Genomic DNA, 23,415 nt, shown 5'->3' on the forward strand with positions numbered 1-23,415 from the left:
ATCACACCTACCAACATTGCCACCACCACTACCACAACTACTAACATTGCCACCACCACTACTAGAACTACCAACATTACCACCACCAGTACCACAACTATCAACATTACCACCACCACCACTACCACAACTACCAACATTACCACCATCACTACTACAACTACCAACATTGCCACCACCAGTACCACAACTATCAACAATACCACCACCACTACTACCACAACTATCAACATTACCACCACCACTACCACAACTACCAACATTACTACCACCACTACCACTACTACCATTACCACCACCACTACCGCAGCTATTAACATTATACAACAAACATCACTACTAATATTTGTTTCAACTCTCACTACTACCACAACTACCACCATCATCACCACTAGCGCTCATATAAACACTTCTTCCACAACTACCAACATTTTACAACCACCAACACTATTATCACTCTCCCTCCTCCTCCTCCTCCTCCTCCTCCTCTTCCTCCTCCTCCTACCTCTTCAGTTTCTCTCCCTCTCTCCATCCCCTCTCATCCACACTGTGCACTGTGCAGCCCCTTTTTATCTAAGACACCCGTCGTATATATTTCAATCTCCCCAGTGCAAAGAAAGCAATATAAGCACAGATTAGGATCTGCACAGATAACCCTGAGTTAATGGTCACTACTCTCACTTTTGACCTGTGATGGGCTGTGGATCACTGAGGGTCCCTGTTAGTCAAGTGACCACCATCGGGATTTTTTTAATGTACCAGGGATCACTGCTTCAGGAGGAAACTTGAGTACTTGTCCCACATGGGAGAGTTCCTTGTGTCAGTGGAGTGAACAGAGCTAGGGCCTGATTGACTGCTGCCTACCTCAAAAGCGCCAGGCAAGGCTGCCGCGCCACCCCTAAACATCCACTCTGTGCATTGCACATCCACGCTGTGCAGCCCCCCTTTTATCTAAGAAACCCGTCGTATATATTTTAATTTCCCCAATGCAAAGAAAGCAATATAAGCACAGATTAGGATCTGCACAGATAACCCTGAGTTAATGGTCATTACTCTCACTTTCGACCTGTGATGGGCTGTGGATCACTGAGGGTCCCTCTTAGTCAAGTGACCAACATCGGGATTTTTTTAATGTACCAGGGGTCACTGCTTCAGGAGGAAACTTGTGTACTTGTCCCACATGGGAGAGTTCCTTGTCTCAGTGGAGTGTACGGAGCTAGGTCCTGACTGACTGCTGCCTACCTCAAAAGCGCCAGGCAAGGCTGCCGCACCACCCCTAAACATCCACACTGTGCAGTGTGTAGTTTCCACGTTATGTCCACAGACTTCCCATAAACTCAATGTACCGATTTATAATGTCATGCCGTAACTATTAGTTGATTTGATTACTTTCTCTTTCAGGTTACTCAGTCGGGTAGCTTATAGACAAAGTATTATAGAATGTGACTTTTCCTTTCCAGTTTTTCCTATGAAATTTCCATGTCAGTTTTTCCATGCTGCATGGTGTTTTTTCTCACTTTGTCCTGGAGGGTTTGGTGGTGGGGGGAGCCTTCTTGCTTTACTATCTTTATCCTTCAGGATGCAGAGTTAGATCTTGTAGTCATAGTTTTCTCTGTAACAAGCAGCCTCGAAAGGACCATAAGGTCTGTTGCTGTTTGCTTTCCTATGTAATCCTATGTAATCTTTCCTTCCCTCTCCCTAATTCTTTCTCTCCTGTATACTTCTCCATCTCTGTCCTATCCTTCCCTCCCTCCTTCCTTCCGTCCTTCTTCCCTTCCCTCCTTCCTTCTTTCCTTCCTTCCTTCCTTCTCTTCACTTTCCCCCACAACTCTTCCTTCTTCTCTTTCCTCCATTTCTTTCCTACTACATGATCCAGTCTCTCTCTCTCTCTCTCTCTCTCTCTCTCTCTCTCTCTCTCCTTCTTCCTCCTCCGTTCTCCCTCCTCTCCCTTCCTTCTCTCCCCAACCCCTCTCACCCTCCCTCCATTTTTTTCCTGTTCTCTTCACCTTCCCCCTCCTCTCCCTTCCCCTCTCCCCCCTCCCCTTCCCTCCCCCCTCCTCTCTCCTCTCCTCCCCTCCCCCTCCTCTCCCCTCCCTTTCCCCTCCCCTTGCCATAACCTGGCTTGGAATTTGCCCAGTCATCGCTCTGACCCCCTCCCCTCTCCCCTCCCCTTCCTCCTCTCTCTCCCCCTCACTTCTCTCACTCCCTCTCCTTTTCCTCCCCTTTCCCCTCACTTCTCTCCCTCACCCCTCATTTCTCTCCCTCTCACTTTCTCTCTCCCTTCTCCCTCTCCTCTTCCCTCACTGTCCTCCCTCTCAGTTTCTCTCTCCCCCTCCTCTTCCTTCCCCCTTCCGTCACTCCTCTCCTTCTCATTTTCTCTCCCCCCTCCCTATCCCCTCCCCTCACCTTGTCACAACACATCGCTCACCCTTTTTCCTCGCCCCCCCTTCTCTCTCTCTCTCTCTCTCTCTCTCTCTCTCTCTCTCTCTCTCTCTCTCTCTCTCTCTCTCTCTCTCTCTCTCTCTCTCTCTCTCTCTCTCTCTCTCTCTCTCTCTCTCTCTCAATTCCTCTACTCCTTTAACTTTTACTTGTCTCAAACTTTCCATCCATCCATCTTGAATGCTGAGCAGAATAACAATAGATTAACAGATTTTTTTTCCTATACCTTTTTCACCTCTACCTGGCCCATATTTCCGTCTCTTTGCGACTTATTTCACGTAGCTCAGTGGCAGAATTAAACTACTACGGCTCTACATCCTTTCCATAGCACTTCTTCGTGACTAGCAATCATATTTCTAATGTTAATCTACAACTCGGCATTCACGATGGAGAGACGGCAATTTTAGGCCAAGTTAGAGTGAATGGTAGGTTAAAAAGAGGATAGTCACGAAGAAGTGCTGTGGAAAGGATGGGGAATGGTAGATTAAGAAGAGGATAGTCACGAAGAAGTGCTGTGGAAAGGATGGGGAATGGTAGGTTAAAAGAGGATAGTCACGAAGAAGTGCTGTGGAAAGGATGGGGAATGGTAGATTAAAAGAGAATAGTCACGAAGAAGTGCTATGGAAAGGATGTGGAATGGTAGATTAAGAAGAGGATAGTCACGAAGAAGTGCTTTGGAAAGGGTGTGGAATGGTAGATTAAGAAGATGATAGTCACGAAGAAGTGCTATGGAAAGGATGTGATTAAGAAGAGGATAGTCACGAAGAAGTGCTATGGAAAGGATGTGATTAAGAAGAGGATAGTCACGAAGAAGTGCTGTGGAAAGGATGTGGAATGGGTAGATTAAAAGAGGATAGTCACGAAGAAGTGCTGTGGAAAGGATGTGGAATGGTATCCTTGTCTTATTCTGCCACTGAGCTACGTGAAATAAGCTGCAAAAGGACGAGAAACTCTGAGCCAAGTGAAGGGGAAAAGAGTATAGATTTTGAAATGAACGAAGGTAAGAAAATCAAAGTAAATATTAGAATTCTAGATTTTTTTAAAAGCTGTTCTCCTAGTGTTGTTCACTGAGCGATTTGTTTATTTATTTATTATTATTTATTTATTTATTTACTTAATTTTTGCCGTAATCTTAACGCTATACTCTCAGCGACTTATTTTGGCTGCCATGCATTTCTAGATACATCCATCCATCCATCATCCAATCCTACATTGTCCCATGAGGAGCGTAGGAGCCTGGGGCTAGGCAGTTAGTCCCGATATTGAAGATGAGAGTGACCAGCCTCACTCATCCCTGAGTGGCATTACATGTGCAATCAACTCCAACCACCCCTTGGATATAAATCTTCACCGGCTCAATCCGATTGGAGCGCATTAATTGCCCACTAAACCACCAGGCGCCAAAATTTGGTTATATGGTTACCTCCCAGCGTAGTAAATGGTTTCCTGGTGTACAGGAAATCATTTGGCTTGTCACTCAGTGTAGAGTCAACCACAGGCAGAAAGAAGAGGAAAGAATGAAGGAAAGAAAGGCAGAAGAGGGAGTGTGAACTCACTCGTAGGCAGAAAGACAAGGAAAGAATGAAGGAAAGACAGAAGTGGATCGATGGAAAGAAGGATGGAGGAGAGGAAAGGGCACACACCCGACAGCAGCAATACATCTAGTGCGTGGGTGGTGAGCGCCCCCACCTACCACATTGCTAGAATATCAAGTTAGGTTATGAGAATTATGAAGGATTTATTAGTTTGTGTTTGTTAGCTGCCAACTTAACATCGTTTTCATGGCGATTTATCCACATACAGAACCTTAAAATCCTCTTCTACGGCTTCTCATTCTTTGTACATCTCTGAAGACTGAAAAGAATATAAAGTGAACGTAATCTTCTGGGAAATTACGGTAAATGTTGGGTTTTCAACATTTATCGTTGTTAATTTTCACCTTGGAGTCGAATTTTGGTTTGCAAATGAGGCTGCGTTTCATCTCCTCCTTAGCGATTTATATTGACTATCGTGCCTTAATATTCCCGTGCATGGTGTCTAAAATTTGGCCTAGATTGCATAAATAACATCTAAGTCAATATTAACATGCGATCTGCAAGAATAAGTCGGTGAGAAGGAAGTGTTAATGTGACGTGAACACAGGTTTTTGCCTCCTAAAAATTCAAACCTGAGAGACAGTTACGTGTTCTAAAAAACCGCAAAACAACAAATTTTCATTAATTTGAGACCGTTTGCATATAGTACGGGGCACTTTGCATATACTTTGGGATGGTTTGCATATAATTAAGTAATTCTGAACGGAGAGTGAGCACTTTCTTGAATTTTCTTGCAAGAATATTAATGTTCCTCTGGATTTTCTTCTCTTCGTTTCCAGAAAAATCTTTGCTGGTGAGGGGAGACATCGCTACTCCCAGTACTTTTCGTCTCTTTGTTGCTTATTTCACGTAGCTACAGCCTTTCACGTAGCTCTACATCCTCTCCATGGTACTTCTTCGTGACTAGCACTTGACTCTAATGTTAAGATCGTGTTGCAACTCAGCTTTCAAAACGGAGGTGGCCGTTTTCATCCGCCAAGTAACAGTAACAAGAAAGTATAATTTGTGTTTCTTAATCTCACTAAAGTCGTCGGTAGGAACAATAATGATAAATATAAACAACGTACTCAAATTTAAACATCCTGATTCATTGACTGGATCCTCTAAGTTACACCCATGAGTAAGTTGTAAGGCATTGAACACAAGGAAAATGAAAAAAAAAATAAAAATAACATATGCAAGTACTTAGTCAAACCCATTTTTAATATACTTTACGGCATTTTCGATAGGCTATACTGACCTGAATAAATGGATCGTATGCTAATATATGTTCTCAGTGTAGCAAACATAGCCAAATATAATAAATGTGTAAAGGACCAATTTATCAAGAAGTGAAAAAGTGTTGCCACATCAGGAGCCCCCATTATATTATCCTTAACCCTGTCAACATCCGTCAGTGCACATCAGGACTTGAGGAGGTGAGGTTGTTCGAGTGATTTATCTGATTAATTCATCTTGGAAATAACTACTACCCTGCTGTTGACGGCTCCAGAAACTGTCTACATAATTGTAAGTGAAAGTAGTTGACGCAAAAAATACAGAGAACGCTTGAAAGTAGGAATTAAGTGTGAAATTAACGGTGTCGCGGTTCAAAATCGGAGTGCTGATTGCGGAGGTGGCAGGCAGGAAAGTAATTGAATTGTTTGCAGGTGAAAGAAATTGTGTTGTTTTGATATTGTTTGTGATTTAGGTGTATTGTTTCTATGTTCATTTGATTGTTTATTTATGTTTGTGTTGATTTATGTGATGTTTCTGTTTGTTTTATCGGTGTTTACGTTTCGGCATCTAAACGCCTTTCTTCTCCTTCTCCTCCCTCCCTACCTCCCCTAACTTCTGTCTAAGCATGTTTCTCTCCCCCTCCCCCCTCTCCCCGGTTTCCCTCACACCCTCCTTCCTCCTTTTCATCCCCTTGTCTCTCCTCCTCCCTCGCCTCTTTATCCCTACCATTCTCTTCTTTGTTTTCACCTTTTCTTCCTGCTCTTCCCTCCTCCCCCTCCTCCTCTTCCTTCTCCTCTCCACGTGGTCTCAGTACAACACAAACCACGCCGTTGTTATTATTATTATTATTATTATTAATATTATTATTATTATTATTTTGTTCTGCAGCAAGTAATATTAATACTACCATGCTTCTTCTTCTTCTTCTTATTATTATTATTATTATTATTATTATTATTATTATTACTATTACGGTATTATTACTATTATTATTAGTACCATTTTATCATCATCATCATCATCATCATCAGTCAGGTTAACGTCTTTAATATTTTTGTATTTGAAAGAATATAATGACTTGTTAAACGATTTCTTTCTTTCATTATAATTCCATTTTTCTTCATTTCCATCCTTTGTTTTCTTGCTCCCTCTTTGCTTTGTTCCTTTAATTATTTCCTTTTTCTTTACTTCCATCCTTCCTTCCTTCCTCCTTCCTTTCTTCGTTCCGTCCTTCCTTCCTTCCTTCATTCATTCATTCCATACCTTAGCCTCCCTCAACACTTCCTCCTTCCTTGTTTCCCCATTCCGCATCCATCCGACTTCCATACATTTCTCTTACTCCTCCCCCTCCTTTCCCCTCTATTTCCTTCTCTTTCTCTCCTCCATTCTCTCGCCATTCCCTATTATTATTATTATTTTTTTTTTTTATCGCCTACCTTTCCTTCTTGCTGGAAGTTTACACTCATTCAGCCAGTCCCAAAGAAGGATGACCATTCCCAACCCTCTAACTATCGTCCAATTGCTTTAACATCCTGTATCTCAAAAGTTTTCGAATCAGTTCTTAATAGAAAAAAATTAAAGCATCTTTCCTATCACAACCTTCTTTCTGATCGTCAGTATGGGTTCCGTCAGGGACGCTCCACTTGCGATATTCTCACCTACCTTTCAGACTCCTGGTCATCCTCCTTTCGGGACTTTGACGAAAGCATTGCCATTGCACTTGACATCTCAAAGGCTTTCGATCGAGTCTGGCATAAATCTTTAATTTCCAAACTGCCCTCTTACGGTTTCTATCCTTCTATCTGTGCCTTCATCTCTTGCTTCCTTTCTGGTCGTTCTATAGCCGCTGTTGTAGACGGCCATTGTTCTCCTAGATTTATCAACAGTGGTGTTCCTCAGGGCTCTGTCCTATCACCAACTCTCTTCCTTTTATTCATCAATGACCTTCTGAGTTGTACATCTAACCCTATCCAGTCATACGCTGATGACTCCACTCTTCATCTTTCCATTCGATTCCCGCAACGTCCATCTCAGCAGTTACTTCAACAAACAAGGGATGAGGCTATAGCACACCTTATGTCTGACTTGGCTCGTATCTTTGACTGGGGTAAAAATAATCTGGTTGTTTTTAATGCATCAAAGACTCAGTTTTTACACCTATCAACCCAACAATATCCTCCACAAGTATACCCACTAATGTTTAATAATATTCAGCTTAATCCTGCATCATCCTTGAACATGCTTGGGGTTTCATTTACACGGGACTTATGTTGGAAAGATCATATTACATCTCTTGTAAAATCTGCTTCCAAGAGATTAGGTGTGCTAAGCCGCCTCCGTTCCTTCTTTACCCCTGTACAATTATTGACTCTGTACAGGAGTTTTATCTGCCCCTGTGTGGAGTACAACTCTCACGTGTGGGGAGGCTCTCCACATACAGCTCTTCTCAATAGGGTGGAGTCAAAGGCTTTTCATCTCATTAACTCTCCTCCTCTTACTGACTCCCTTGAACCTCTGTTTCTTCTCGCACTTTTGCATCTTTATCTCTTTTCTATCGCTACTTTAATGGTCACTGCTCCTCTGAACTGTTTGCATGCATTCCTCCACCTCCGACGGGCGCGTAGCACCCGTCTAGCATCAAACTCTCATCTCTTTTCTGTCCAACTCTCTAATGCAAGAGTTAACTGTAGCTCCCAGTCCTTCATTCATGCAACAGGTCAACTCTGGAACTGTCTCTCTCTGTCCTGCTTCCTATGATCTCCAGTCTTTCAAATGCAGTGTGTCCAGGCATCTCGAATGATCGGATCTTGAATTTGGCCCTCTCTTGTATTTTTTTTTTTTTTCGGAAGGAACAATAATTGCAGGCTCGCAGCCTTTGCTTCCTTCTTCTGCGCATAAAAAAAAAATCTTCCCTCCTCCTCCTATTCACCTTCCCCCTCCCCCTTCCCTTCGTCTCCCCTCTCTTTCATTCCATCCCCGTGCCTTAAATTTTTTTCTCCTCTCCCCTTCCCCCCCTCTCCTCCCATTCCCCATCTCGGCTTACATCATTACTATGTTTATATAATTTCCCCTTCCCTTCCCCTTCTCCCTCTCCCTCCCCTCCCCGTCCCCATTACTCTCTTTCTCTTCCCTTCCCTCTCCTGCTGCTTCATCCACCACTCTCTCGTATTCTCTTTCCCCCTCCCCTCCGTTTTTTCCTTATTTTCTTTCCCTTACCCTTCCCTTCCTCCTCTCACTCCCATTCCTCTCTTCTCCTTTCCTTCCTCCCTTCCTCTCACATCTCTCCTTTCCCCTTTCTCTCTTCCCCGCCTTCCTCCGTGCTCTCACTCACGCTCTTTCCTTCCATTCCATCTTCATTCTTCTTTACTTCTTTATTTTCCCTCCCATTTCCCCTCCCCCATCTCTCTTTCTCTCTCTCTCTCTCTCTCTCTCTCTCTCTCTCTCTCTCTTCTTCCCTTTCCTCTCCCTTCCTCTTTCCTCATTTTCCCATTTCTCTCTCCCTCTTCCCTCCTTCCCTTCTACTCCCTCCCTTTTTTCATTTATCTCCATTCCTTTAGTATATTTCCCCTCTTCTCCCCCTCCCTTCCCGTCCCCTCCCTCCCCTTTCCTCTCACCCTCTTGAACCGGATACCATCACCCCCCGCCGTCCTTGCCTGGCTCCTGTACACACACACACACACACACACACACACACACACACACACTTATTAGCGCATCTTGCACGCAAGGACAGTATACACACACACACACACACACACACACACACACACACACACACACACACACACACACACACACACACACACACACACACAAACACACACACAAACACACACACACACACACACACACACACACACACACACACACACACACACACACACACACACACTTATCAAAACACACGTATTAGCGAATCCTGCACGCAAGTACAGTACACACACACACACACACACACACACACACACACACACACACACACACACACACACACACACACACACAGGAAGATATAAACATTTTGATCATAACATCTCTCTCTCTCTCTCTCTCTCTCTCTCTCTCACCTAATTGAGTGCTTGCGAGCGTGCGTGCGAGGGTGTAACAAGTTCTACCATCTGTCTTATATAATGTTTTGTTTGGCCCGAGAGGATGGAGGGAGTTGTGATGGTGGTGGTAGTTGTGGTTAAGGTCAGAATTTATGGTAGGAGTTGGTAGGATAGTTGTGGTTATGGCTTTTAGAAACAGTACCGAAGTAGTAGAAGTAGTAATTGTGGTGGTAGTAGTAGTAGTATTTGTAGTAGTAGTAGTAGTAGTGGTTGGGTGTCATTGCTTACGTAGTGGTGGTAGTGGTAGATGTAGGTAGATATCACGATGCTGGTAGTAGTGGTGGTTGTAGTGTGGCAGGTGTGGTTAGACCTGTTAGTAATTAGGTCACGTTATATCCCAGGTAATTTGTTGCTCTAATTGGCTTGTTTTATTAAGGTAGTTGTGTTGGTGAGTGGTTGTTTGTGGTTGTGGTGGTTGTGATTGTGGTGGCAGAGAGCTCTGATTTTTGTGTATCATACTCTGGGCTTAGACTAGGCAGCCCGTTCCCTGAGACTTACCAGGCTTATTATTATTATTATTATTATTATTATTATTACTTCGTGTTTTTGTTTTTCTTTTTACGTAACCGGTACACAATTTTAAATAGAGAAATAAAATAAATAGAGAAGTAAAGAGGGAGATAAGAAAAGCAAAGAGATGTTATGAAATTAAGGTTGCCAGTGAATCAAAAGAAAACCCCAAGGGTTTTTATCAAATGTACCGAACGAAAAATAAAGATAGGATAGGACCACTCAGAACAGAATCAGGTGACATTACCAGTGAAGATAAAGAAATGTGCTCCATCCTAAATAATTATTTCATATCAGTATTCACTAAGGAAAATCTAGGCCTGGTCCCTCAAGCAGCAAATATTTACCATGAGAATACGGAAAATATTCTTAGTAAAATAACCATTAGTAAGGAGGACGTACTGAAAGAAATTAATAAGTTAAAACCTCAAAAATCGCCAGGTCCGGACGATATATATGCAAAAATTATAAAAGAAACCAAAGAAGAATTATGTCAGCCACTTTTAACGTTATTTAATGACTCTTTAAGTTCAGGAGAAGTTCCAGAGGCGTGGAAAACCGCAAACGTAGTGCCCATCTTTAAAAAGGGTGATAAATCAGCTGCGTCGAATTATCGTCCGATAAGTCTAACGTCAATAGTAGGAAAAATGTTAGAGTCAATTTTGGCAAATAAGATTAGAGAACACTTAGAAAGATTTAATCTTATAAACGAAAGTCAGCACGGATTCAGGCAAGGACGATCCTGCCTTACAAACTTGTTGTCATTCTACTCGGAGGTCTATGAGGCAGTAGATAGTGATAAAGCTTACGATGTTATTTATCTGGACTTTAGTAAAGCTTTTGATAGGGTCCCACACGAAAGGTTAGTTAGAAAGGTTCGAGCACACGGTATAGACGGCGATATCTTAAAATGGATAGAATCCTGGCTGAAAGGACGAAAGCAGAGAGTATTAATAAATGGGACTAAGTCGGACTGGGGATTAGTAACTAGCGGTGTACCACAGGGTTCAGTACTCGGTCCCTTATTATTTATCATATATATAAATGATCTAGACTTAGGAGTCAATAGCAGCATCAGCAAATTTGCCGACGATACAAAAATAGGGCGTATCATTAACTCGACTGACGATTGCCATAACTTACAGAAAGACCTCGATACATTGTCCAAATGGTCTAAAACTTGGCAAATGGAATTTAACGTTGAAAAATGTAAAGTACTTAACGTAGGCAAGACCATTGGAGATACTAAATACAGCTTAGATAACAAAGAAATTAGCAAATCGGAATGCGAGAGAGATCTAGGAGTTATGATTAGTAACGACCTTAAACCAAGGCAACAGTGCATTAATGCGAGAAATAAAGCAAATAGGGTCCTAGGATTTATTTCGAGAAGCGTGAGCAACAGATCATCTAAAGTAATACTAAAACTTTATCTAGCATTAGTAAGGCCACATTTAGACTACGCAGTACAATTCTGGTGTCCTTACTATAGAATGGATATTAATTCGTTAGAAAATGTACAGAGAAGAATGACTAAAATGATACATGACGTCCGGAACCTGTCATATGAAGACAGACTGAAAAGACTAAGTCTACATTCGCTAGAGAGGCGTAGAGTAAGGGGAGACTTAATTGAGGTGTTTAAGTGGATGAATGGTATAAATAAGGGAGATATTAGCAAGGTACTTAAAGTGAGCATACAGGATAGAACTAGAAATAATGGTTTCAAACTAGAAAAATTCCGTTTCAGTAAGGAAATCGGTAGAAATTGGTTTGGTAATAGAGTAGTAGACGAATGGAATAAGCTACCTAGTAAAGTAGTTGCTGCCTCTTCCATTGAGAGTTTCAAGCATAGGCTAGATAAGCATATGACAAATAAGGGGTGGATATAGAATAAAGATAATCTTATAACCAATACTAATTCAAAAAATTTTTCTTTTCAGGTTACACTATGATAGTCTCTATTCTTCTTTCACACTTTCCTGTAAAATGTCCACGCCAGTTTTTCTATACGGCGTGGTGTTCTTTCTGACTTTTTCCTGCCGGCTTCGGCTGGAGGGTTTGGAGGGCGGGGGAGAGCCTTCTTCTTTGCTATCCTTATCTCATTCTAGTAGTTCAGTTAGTCTTCTAGGAGCTGCCTAGCATGGGCCAACCGGCCTACTGCAGTTATCCTCTCTTCTTATGTTCTTATGTTCTTGCCATAAACCCATGAAAAATATTCAGAGTAGATAGTGTTCTTCCCTTCTCTTCCATGTCTACTTAGATAGATAGATAAATAGATAGACAGATTGATTGATTGGTTGCCAGGGAGATATATTGCATGATAAGGATGGATAAAAACAGAGATAGATAGATTATTATTATTAGAGATAAGTAGATAAGTATAAGTAGATAAGTGCATAAGTGTACAGCTAAAGACCGAGGGATAGATTGATTTACGTAGATAGATGGATGGATGGATAGGTAGACAGCCGAGGACATGTAAAGAAAAACAAGTATTTACACTGAAATATAGAAAACAGATTGATAAAAGATAGGCAGTTAAATAGATAGATAAACAGCTAGGTGGTAGATAGAAAGACAGATAGATAGATGTATAGTTAGATAGATAGATAGATAGGTAGGTAGAGGAGTAGGATATGTAGAGATAGTCTCACAAATAGATGGATGCTGGATAGAAGAGTCATCTAGACAGACAGACAGACAGACAGATAGATAGATAGATAGATAGATAGGCATTCTAGGTCAGGAATTGACCTTAGAAGATTGACCGACTGCCGTTAAACTCCTTGCTTCAGGCTGACGGCTTCGTGTTTTGCATGCACGGACGCGCCTGTGTGTGTGTGTGTGTGTGTGTGTGTGTGTGTGTGTGTGTGTGTGTGTGTGTGTGTGTGTGTGTGTGTGTGTGTGTGTGTGTTTTGTTTGCTTGTATATTTTTCTGTATTTTCATCCTAGTCTGTCTGTCAGTCTAAATCTGTGTGTGTGTCTGTCTGTTAGCCTGTCTTTAAGTCTGTCCCTGTCTATCTATCTGTTAATCAATCCTTGCTAGTACTATTATCTATCTGCCATTATCTGTCTGTCTGTCATCCCATATATCAGTTAGCCAGTCAGTCCATTTATCTACTCAGTCTGTCATGCTGTATTTATCTATCTATCCACAGTATTTATTGGCCTGTCTGTATTTGTATCTATCTCTTATCTGTCTGTTTATAAGTGTATGTCTGTTGCTTGAGAGAGAGAGAGAGAGAGAGAGAGAGAATCGGGTAATCGAGTGTGAGACAATTAAGATTAGAGTGCAAAGGAGAGTGATGAATTGATACTGGAGAGAGAGAGAGAGAGAGAGAGAGAGAGAGAGAGAGAGAGAGAAAGAGAGAGGTACCATAAATAAGTCTGAAGGAGAAGACATTTGAAAGATAACAGAACTACAGAATGGATAGGAGAGAGAGAGAGAGAGAGAGAGAGAGAGAGAGTAATTGCCAGGTACCGTGTGTGGTCTGAAAGCAACTTCATCTTCCTTCATGGTCAGTCAATATACTTGAAAAAAAAAAAAAGATAAAACGAAAATAAAAGAACGGACAAAAAGGGAAAAAAATTGAGACCTGATTTATTTTTGGCGATTTTCTTCTGTACTAAGAGGTCATGTTTTATATAGCCTATATTTTTTTCTCGCCTCTCAGTTTAATTGGCACCAAAAAACTTAAGATTATTATTATTATTATTACCGTATGATGATGATGATGATGATGATGATGGTGATTATGATGATGATGATGATGATGATGATGATGACGAGGATGATGTTGATGATGATGATTATTATTATTATTATTATTACAGATGGTACTCTAGTGGTAATTTGTGAATTTTGTTGGCATTGTGTATCGTGCTTTATTTATTTATTTTATTTATTTTTATCACCTGTCTGTATTATTACCTGTTTTTTTTTTCTTTCCTCTTGATTGGACTTATGATTTTTGGGATGGGATATGTGAATCTCTCTCTCTCTCTCTCTCTCTCTCTCTCTCTCTCTCTAAGAAATTTTAATGAACTAAGGAGATTTTAATATTTTTTTCTAAGAGTGGTGTGGTGTGGTGTGTGGTGTGATGTATGGTGTGGTGTGGTGTGATGTGGTGTGTGGTGTGGTGTGATGTGATATATTCTGGTCTGGTGTCGTATGGTGTGGTGTTGCATGGTGCGGTGCCGAGATGGTATTTGTGGTGGTAATAATGATAACTGTAGTAGTGGTAATTGTGGTAGGAGAGTAAGGTAGGGTACGGATCAGTCTCAAATGAGTGCTGTGGTGTGGTAGTGTGGTTGGTGTGGATGTTCCGTGGTGGTATTGGTAGGGGGGGTGAGGGCGAACCAGTCTTTGCTTGTTGCTGACTTCACTTTGTGTGTGTGTGTGTGTGTGTGTGTGTGTGCCTTCTTGTTTTCCTTTCCGTTCATCCCATTACCTGTTGTACTCTCTCTCTCTCTCTCACACACATACACACACACACACACACACACACACACACACACACACACACACACACACACACACACACACGCACACGCACACACACCATTAGTTCATAAGGATGCACAAAATTTCGAAAAAAAAAAATATATATATATATATATAGCCTATTGAAAAAAAAAAAACGAAAACAGAATTTTCAGAAAAAGGAGAAAAAGAGGAAGAAAATTGAAGAAAAAATAAAGAAAATAGGATATATAAAAAAGGAAAAAGAAAATTGATACGAGAAGAAAAATTTGAAGAAAAGGGAAATTAAAAAAGAAATTGGGAAAAGAAAATTGATTGAAAAAAAAAAGAGGAAAATTTGAAGGTTTGGGTCTGTCGTCTTCTGAGATGCTTGGTGTGGTGAGAAACCTTATAAGCAAATGGTTGACCTCGTGAGAGAGAGAGAGAGAGAGAGAGAGAGAGAGAGAGAGAGAGAGAGGATTGAATAGGATTAGAGCGGTGTAGATTGGCTGTTTGGAATTGATTAATGTTCTTACGAGATTACATGCGAGAGAGAGAGAGAGAGAGAGACGAACGAAAAAGAAAGAAGAATCATAAGTCTTTCCCAACTCACACGTCTTATCAAAACACTAACTCTCACACGCCAAAGCCAATCTCATCAAACTTCCTTTTTCCTGCCGACCCCCTCATCCTCACCCCCATCCCCCCACGCCCCGTACCCCCCTTGGTCTCTATATCCTTCCTTATCCTCCACCTGTTCGCTATTTGCACCCACCCACTCGTTATTTACACCCACCCACTCGTTATTTACACCCACCCACTTGTAATTTACACCTTCCACTTCCGACACACTCATTGCACACACAGGAACACAAAGGGATAATGCACACACACACACACACACACACACACACACACACACACACACACACACACACACACACACACACACACACACAATTTTCTTCCACTCCAACCCACTCAGTCCATCAGTAACCATCCACTCATCTTATAAACCTCTCTGAAAAAAAAACACCATCTTTCTCCCACTCTCTCAAACTTAACACATCTAGTAACCACCCACTCATCTGGCACACCTCTCTGAAACAGCAAAGTTTTCTCCCACTCTGTCTCTCTCAACACATCCAGTAACCATCCACTCATCTGGTACACCTCTCTGAAACAACAACATTTTCACCCACCTCTTCACCTCACGCTTTGTACAAAAATCCATTACGTGTCCTTGTGTTCAAAGTCTCCATTTCCACCCTCATCCCATCCCCTTTCCTGTATAATCATTCATACAGTCTCACCTTCTTACACTACCCACCTTTCACTCAAAAACCAGGTGCCCCCTCTAAAACAACACTTCCCTCCATCACCCATCAGAGTCAATATTCCCCTGATTCCCCTCACTCTCTTCCTCACCTTACCCTCTCAAACACCATCCCATCCCACACACACACACATACACACACCAGTCATCCAGCCTTCCAAACACCTTTCACTCAAATCCCAGTTGTTGCATCCCCAAAACAACAATTTGCTCCAGTCCATCTTACCAATATTCCTGTACTCCTTCTCCCTGTCTTCCTCCTCCTCCTCCTCCTTGTCTTCCTCTTACCTCTTTTTCCACCTCCTCTTCTCCTCCCCTGATTCCAATCCTAATCATTTTACTGTCTGAGAGGCGTGTTAAAAATTGTTGGGTCCCTCTCGTCCTGCCCGCCCAAATAGACATATATACCGGTAATCTGAGGCTTTGGTGTGTGTGTGTGTGTGTGTGTGTGTGTGTGTGTGTGTGTGAATCCCATCGCTCAGTTAAAACATCCTCATATCTTTCATCTATCTTTCACACACACACACACACACACACACACACACACACACACACACACACACTTAGATATGTAGGCTAATAGTATGCACAGTCTCGACATGGGCGTCACTCAAGTACGTACGGTATCACACTTCAAGAAAGAACTTATTCATCACGTTTTTGTATATTTTTTTCTTAGTCCACCTGCATCACCTTCTCCATTTCACCCACCTCTCTCTCCTTTGCCACCCACACCCACCCTTTTTCCACCCAGACCTACAATTATAACTCAAATCCACACCCACATTCACACTCACACCCACAGGCCGCCCATTTTTCTCCCGTCCACATCCGCTCCCCACCCACGTATATTCGCTCCCCTGCCACCCACACCAATCCCCATCCTCCTCTATCCACACCCACACCCCACCCACATCTATTCAGTAATCGCCGGCTCTTATTAAATCCCTATCTTGCTTCCTTCACCCACACCGACAACTTACACTGACCCACACCTGTTCACACACACACACACACACACACACACACACACACACACACACACACACACACACACACACACACACACACACACACACACACACACATATCCCACCCACCCACACCTACACCCACATCCCTTCGGCACAGTTATACCCGGCAAGTATAAATGTTTAGAACAAATAACAGGTCTTTTTCGAGGGCTGGCCAGGGAGCTTTTGTTCTGCGTGTTTGTTCTGCGTGTGTGTTCCCCGCCGTGTGTTCTCTTGAGTGTGTGAGGACGGCCAGGGCTGGAGGGCGTGTTTGGCAAGCGTGAGGCCATGGTTAGGCAGGGGTTAGGCAGGGCTGGGTGGGGCAGGGTGAGGTAGAGGGTAAAACAAGAGGGTGAGGCAGAGTTTAGGGGTGAGGCAGGGGTAAAGCAGAGGATGAGAAATTAGGTAGGGTTAAGGCAGGGGCGAGGTAGAGGGTGCGGCAGGGATTAGGCAGAGAGTGAGGCAGAGGGTGAGGCAGGGGAGACGAGCAGAGGAGAGGTTGGGTTGAGGAAATATAGATTAAGGATTTTAAGAGGGAAGGAAAGGAAAGGAGAGAGTTGCTATGAGTCAGGCAGGTTTGAGACAGAGAGAGAGAGAGAGAGAGAGAGAGAGAGAGAGAGAAAGGGTGAGTCAGGGAAAGATAAAGAGAGGCAGGGTAGACGTAAAGGGGAGGCAAGAAGTATTTGGATGAGGAGAGGCAGGGCGGGGAGTAACAGGGAGAGAGGCAGAGAGAGGAACGTGACGCCGTGGTTAGGAGTGAGGCAGGGCGAGGCAGGCTGGAGGTTGGGGGTTGGCAGGTGAGGCAGAGGTTATGGGTGAGGCAGGAGGATGTAGCAAGGTAATGAACAGGGAAGACAGTGTGAACTGGGTGAGGCAGGGTGAAAATGTTGAGGCAGAGATTAAGGCAGGGTGGGTAAGGCAGGGGAAATTGGCAGGTAAAGAAACAGTGCACACACACACACACACACACACACACACACACACACACACACACACACACACACACACACACTTATATGACCCTACACAATCGATGGGCATTTACCTGTTTTAATTAACTTCCCACCTTCCTCACATTATTCCCTCCCTTTCTTCCTCCCTCCCTATGCGTCCCCCTCCCTCCTTCCTACCATCCCTCTCCCTCCTTCCTTTCCTCCACACCCTCTCCCTCCTTTCCATCCCCCCCCCACGTCCCCACCTTTCTCTTGCTTTCCTCTCCCTTCCACTCCTTTTCCTCTTCCCCTTCCTCCGACCTCTCCTTTCCCCTCTCCACCCCCCTCCCTTCGTCCAAAGCTTCCTCTACCCTCTTCTCCCCCTTCCCCAACCATCTTCTCCCCCTTCCCCAACCCTCTTCCTCTCCCCTTTCCTCCCACAAACCTCCATCTCCCCAGTACTCCCTCCTCTTCCCCTACCTCTTCCTTTGCTCTCCTTCTGACACTCCCTCCCCCTTCCGCTACTCTACCCCTTCCTCTCACAGCCCCTTCCCCTCTTCCATCACCCTCTTCCCCCCCACACTTCCCCTTCGCCTCCCATACACACATCCCCCACTCTCCCCCTCCCCCCTCCCCTCCCCACATGTGCCTAAGACTTGGAAATGACCTCTCTCCCTCCCCCTTCCCTCCCCTCCCCTTCCCCCTCCTACTCTTAGTCCTGTTATTCTAGTCGATTAAGGAAAATCCCTAACACTTTTTCCTAAGCTATTTATTTTGCTTATTACACCTTACTGCCATCCTCTGTGTAATGAATCCTTCCGGTATGGCCACACTTTGCTTAAATATTACGCACAGAATTATATTAGCCAAACGTGTCCAAAGGTAAACCGTTAAGGAAGAGGTGTTAGGGAGCTTCCTTCACTGACGAAAAATTGTGGAGCTGGATTCACCTCCACTCCCCACTTCTCTCTCTCCACCTCTAGATCCACTACCCCCTCTCTCCACACCACCGCCACTGCCATCTGCCTCTCTGGGTCTGTCTCTCTGTCTGTCTCTATCTATCTATCTATGACTTTCTATCTGTCTGTCTATTTGTTTATCTATCTATCTTATCTATCTATCTATTTATCTGTTTGTTACATTATAGTCGAGATTTGCACACACACACACACACACACACACACACACACACACACACACACACACACACACACACACACACACACACACACACACACACACACACACACACACACACACACACACACACACACACACACACACACAGTCACCAGTCAGTTAAGGCCACGAATATCTAACGATTAATTAAGATAACTCTCTCTCTCTCTCTCTCTCTCTCTCTCTCTCTCTCTCTCTCTCTCTCTCTCTCTCACACGGCGAAAGCATAAGAATCCGAAAAATCTGGAAAAATAACAGGGGTCAAATTAGAGGGAGTCTGTCCGTGAAAAAATAACAGAAAACGAGGTAAAAGAAAAATAATTACCTGTTTGTGAAGCAGAAGGCAAATAGCGGATGGAGCAAAGAGAGAAAGAGAGAGAAAAAAAGAGAGAAAAAGAGAGACGGAGTCCAAATAAGGGGAGACTTTAGCATAACACTACGATTACTTCCCCTTTGGTTTGAATCCCTGAGAGGCGAGTGCGGTGTGTTTGTGTGTTCTTTGTCTTTTTTTTTTTTTGAATATGTAATGCCAGTACGGTCATAGGCTGGTCATTTCCCATGTATTTTGACCTTTTAATTTTTTTTTAAATAAGTTATACATTTTTTTTTATTTTTGCCTTGGTCTCACAAAAGTTATTGCTTGTTATATTTCGGCTACTTTTGGTTGACTCTCTCTCTCTCTCTCTCTCTCTCTCTCTCTGTAGGAAGGCTTGCAAGTATGTATTTGTATATACGATTTGTATGTATCTCAGTAGTTAGGTAGAAAGGTACAGTAGGTAAGGTTTCTCTTTGTGTATTTTATCTTTCTTTGTGTGTGTGTGTGTGTGTGTGTGTGTGTGTGTGTGTGTGTGTGTGTGTGTGTGTGAGAGAGAGAGAGAGTATAAAAATCTGGTCTTAAGAATGATCATCGGGGTAAAGTCAATATTACCCTCGCCTTTATCAACAATTACCCCATCTCTCTCTCTCTCTCTCTCTCTCTCTCTCTCTCTCTCTCTCTCTCTCTCACACACACACACACACACACACACACACACACACTCACACACACGCACGCACGCACGCACGCTCGCACTCACGCACTCACGCATGCACCCACCCACCCACCCACCCACACACACACACACACCCACACCCACCCACACACACACACACACACACACACACACACACACCATTTTCCTCCTTGCTAATCTCCCACGACCTTCATTAATTGCCAATCACCCCATCACCTGCCTCCTAATTATCCCCAATCACCACCTGATCCACCTGTCTGAATATACTTACTTCTCTCTCTCCCTCTCTCTCACTCTCTCTCTCTCTCTCTCTCTCTCTCTCTCTCTGTTCCCGTTCTGTTCTTATTGTTGTTATTTTCTTGTTTTTTAATCTTGTGAACACCATATCGAACTGTAAGAAAAAGTCGTCTCATGTATTTTATTTATTTATTTATGTTGCTATTTTTGGGGTAACAAAGTTCTTACTATTTTGTTATTTTGTTCTTAAGTTATTGTTTAGCGGAAGTGATGCGTAAGATTGACAGGCAGTTCAGAAGACCAACACCCTACCACTCAGCCACCGAGATCCATTGTTTAGGACAATTATATTCTTCTTGTTCTCTGTTCTCAAGATGTTATTGTCGTTCTTAAGATTATACGTAGCGTCTTATTCCTATTTTTCTTTTTCAAGTAAAAAATAAAGTGAACGAAATTAAATGGACTGTGAATGAAATGAAAGGCGCTGGTCATTGTGTTTTGCTTATAAGGCTTCTAATCCCATAATGAAGTGTGCGTTTTCCTTTGCATTTCGTTTTAGGTGTATTTTTCGCATGTGTGGGCAGAAAAAAAAAATGGGGAAAAGAGAGAGAGAGAGAGAGAGAGAGAGAGAGAGAGAGAGGTAATAACTGCTTCTACTACTTATTAAATTATTATGGTAATTTTAACCATAAAACGAGATGATTCTCTCTCTGAATACACACACACACACACACACACACACACATACGGACCTGGACATACAGCACCTCCCCCCCCTCTCTCTCCCTCTCTCTCTCTCTCTCTCTCTCTCTCTCTCTCTCTCTCTCTCTCTCCATACTGACTATGTTAACAGTATAAACCATGATTTTGTGGCTCAGGTACTCGAAAATGCTAATTTTAAGTCTGTTTCGGATGTAAATGATGATTTAAGGAAAATTCTTACTGAACCAGCTTTGAAAATTTTTTCACAGAAAGGTAAGGCATTTATAAAGAAAAGTAATAATAGTACTGTGTCTGGTTATGATAAACAATGTTATTTAAACAGGAAAGAATATCATAAGGCAATACATAAGAATAATATAGAAAAAAAAAAACTCTGAATAGTTATAATGACATGATAAAAAGTAAGAAATATAAGCAAGAACTGAAACGAATCAAAGGGAAAAAAAAAAGTAATTTAATTGTAAAGTTACGGAATGCTAAGACCAAAGACCCTAGATTATATTGGCAGATTTTACAGGGAACACAGAAAATATATGAAATACCCGTACTAATTTCAGAATTTATGAATCATTTTAGGACCCACACTAATTTCAGTATTTATGAATCATTTTAAGAGACTAGCAGAAGAGGGTAACCCTGAAGATTCTCTTAGCAATATAGACATTGACATTGACACTGAAGACGACAGTGTGTTAAATAAAGAGGTTACAGAGGATGAGGTGTACAAGTGTATACTGAAGCTTAAGAATAACAAGGCTGCTGGTATTGATAATATTATCAATGAATATATAAAAAATACTAAACATCTATTATGCCCCTTATATGTAAAACTCTTTGATAAGGTTCTAGAGACAGGAAATATCCCAGAGGAATGGCTGATAGGAATAATTGTTCCTATTTATAAGAACGTAGGAGAAGTAAATGATGTAAATAATTATAGAGGTATAACTCTACTAAGTTGTGTAGGAAAATTGTTTACAATACTCAATGTACGGTTAACCAAATTTTGTGATGATAATTCTGTCATTAAGGAAATGCAAGCAGGATTTAGGGAGGGATATTCTACTACTGATCATGTCTTTGTATTAAAAAAATTAATTGATCTGTTTCAGCACAAGAAGAAAAAATTGTATTGCCTGTATGTTGATTACAGAAAAGCTTTCGACCTTGTGTGGAGAGATGGCCTCTGGTAGAAACTACTGAAGATAGGAATTAATGATAAAATTATTAGAGTAATAAGGAATATGTACAGCAATATAAAATCTTGTGTTTCAGTTAATCAAGAGGTCTCTTGACTATTTTGTAAGTTATACTGGTGTTAGACAGGGAGAAAATCTGTCACCACTTCTTTTCTCTTTGTATGTGAATAATATTGAAGAATACCTGTTAGAACATAGCTGTAATTACATTAATATTGATGACGAATGGGTGGATAATATGCTTAAAGTTCTCGTCTTGATGTATGCAGATGATACTATTATATTAGCTGAGAGTGAAGTAGATATTTGCAATGCACTTAAAAGCTATGGAAATGTATTGTGACACATGGAAGTTAGATATCTGTTGTAAAAAGACAAAGATTACTATATTTAGCAAGACAAAATGTGGAACAGAGGATTATAACTTTCAATTTAAAGGAGAAAAGATTGAAATTGTTGAGGAATATAAATATTTGGGTGTTATTATGAATTATAATGGAAGTTTTAAAACATGCCAGGAACAACTGGTGCAGCAGGGTAGGAGAGCAATGTACAGTTTGATTGCAAAGTGTCGTAAACTTGATTTGCTAATTGACTTGCAACTAGAGTTGTTTGATTCGATGGTATTACCGATCATTACATATGGCTGTGAGGTTTGGGGATACAGATGTATTAAGGATATAGAGAAGGTACATGTTACATTCCTGAAACATATACTTAATGTTCGTAAAACCACATGCAATGCCATGATTTATGGGGAGTTGGGTAAATATCCTATCAGTACGCATGTTAAAAGTAGAATGTTGAATTATTGGTCAAAAATAATTACTGGTAAGCAAGATAAACTTTGTTTTGTAATATATCAGTGTCTTTACAAACTGTATAATGAAAGCAGTTTCAAATCACAGTGGTTGAACTATATAAAAACTTTGTTGAATAATTCAGGTATGTCAGGCATATGGTTGGGCCAAGAAGTTAATAATCGTTTATGTTGAAGCTTGCTTTTGAGAGAAAGGTTAAGGAGTGATCACTGAATGGCAGTCAGTATTGAATAGTAAATCATCATGTAGCATGTATGTTTCTCATAAAGATAGATTTGTCTTCGAAAGTTATCTAGTAAAATTACCAAAACAGCACGGGATTAACCTATGTAAATTCAGAACTAATAATCACAGATTACCCATTGTAACAGGTAGGTTTAACAGAAATACTAGAGAAGAAAGGTTCTGCAATAAATGTAATTATAATATCCTTGGAGACGAGTATCATGTATTATTTGAGTGTACTAATGAAGACATCACAGCATTGAGGCTTAGGTATATATCAATGTATTACAGAAATAATCCCTGTAGAAGTAAGTTAGCACAATTATTTCAAAGTAATAGCTATGTCATACAGTGCAAAGTAGCATTATTCGTCAAGTCTGTAATTAATATTTTTAGGCAAT

Source organism: Coenobita brevimanus, chromosome 24 (assembly GCF_032717465.1).
Source record: "Coenobita brevimanus isolate Jiangsu-jjx chromosome 24, ASM3271746v2, whole genome shotgun sequence".
Lineage (NCBI taxonomy): Eukaryota > Metazoa > Arthropoda > Malacostraca > Decapoda > Coenobitidae > Coenobita > Coenobita brevimanus.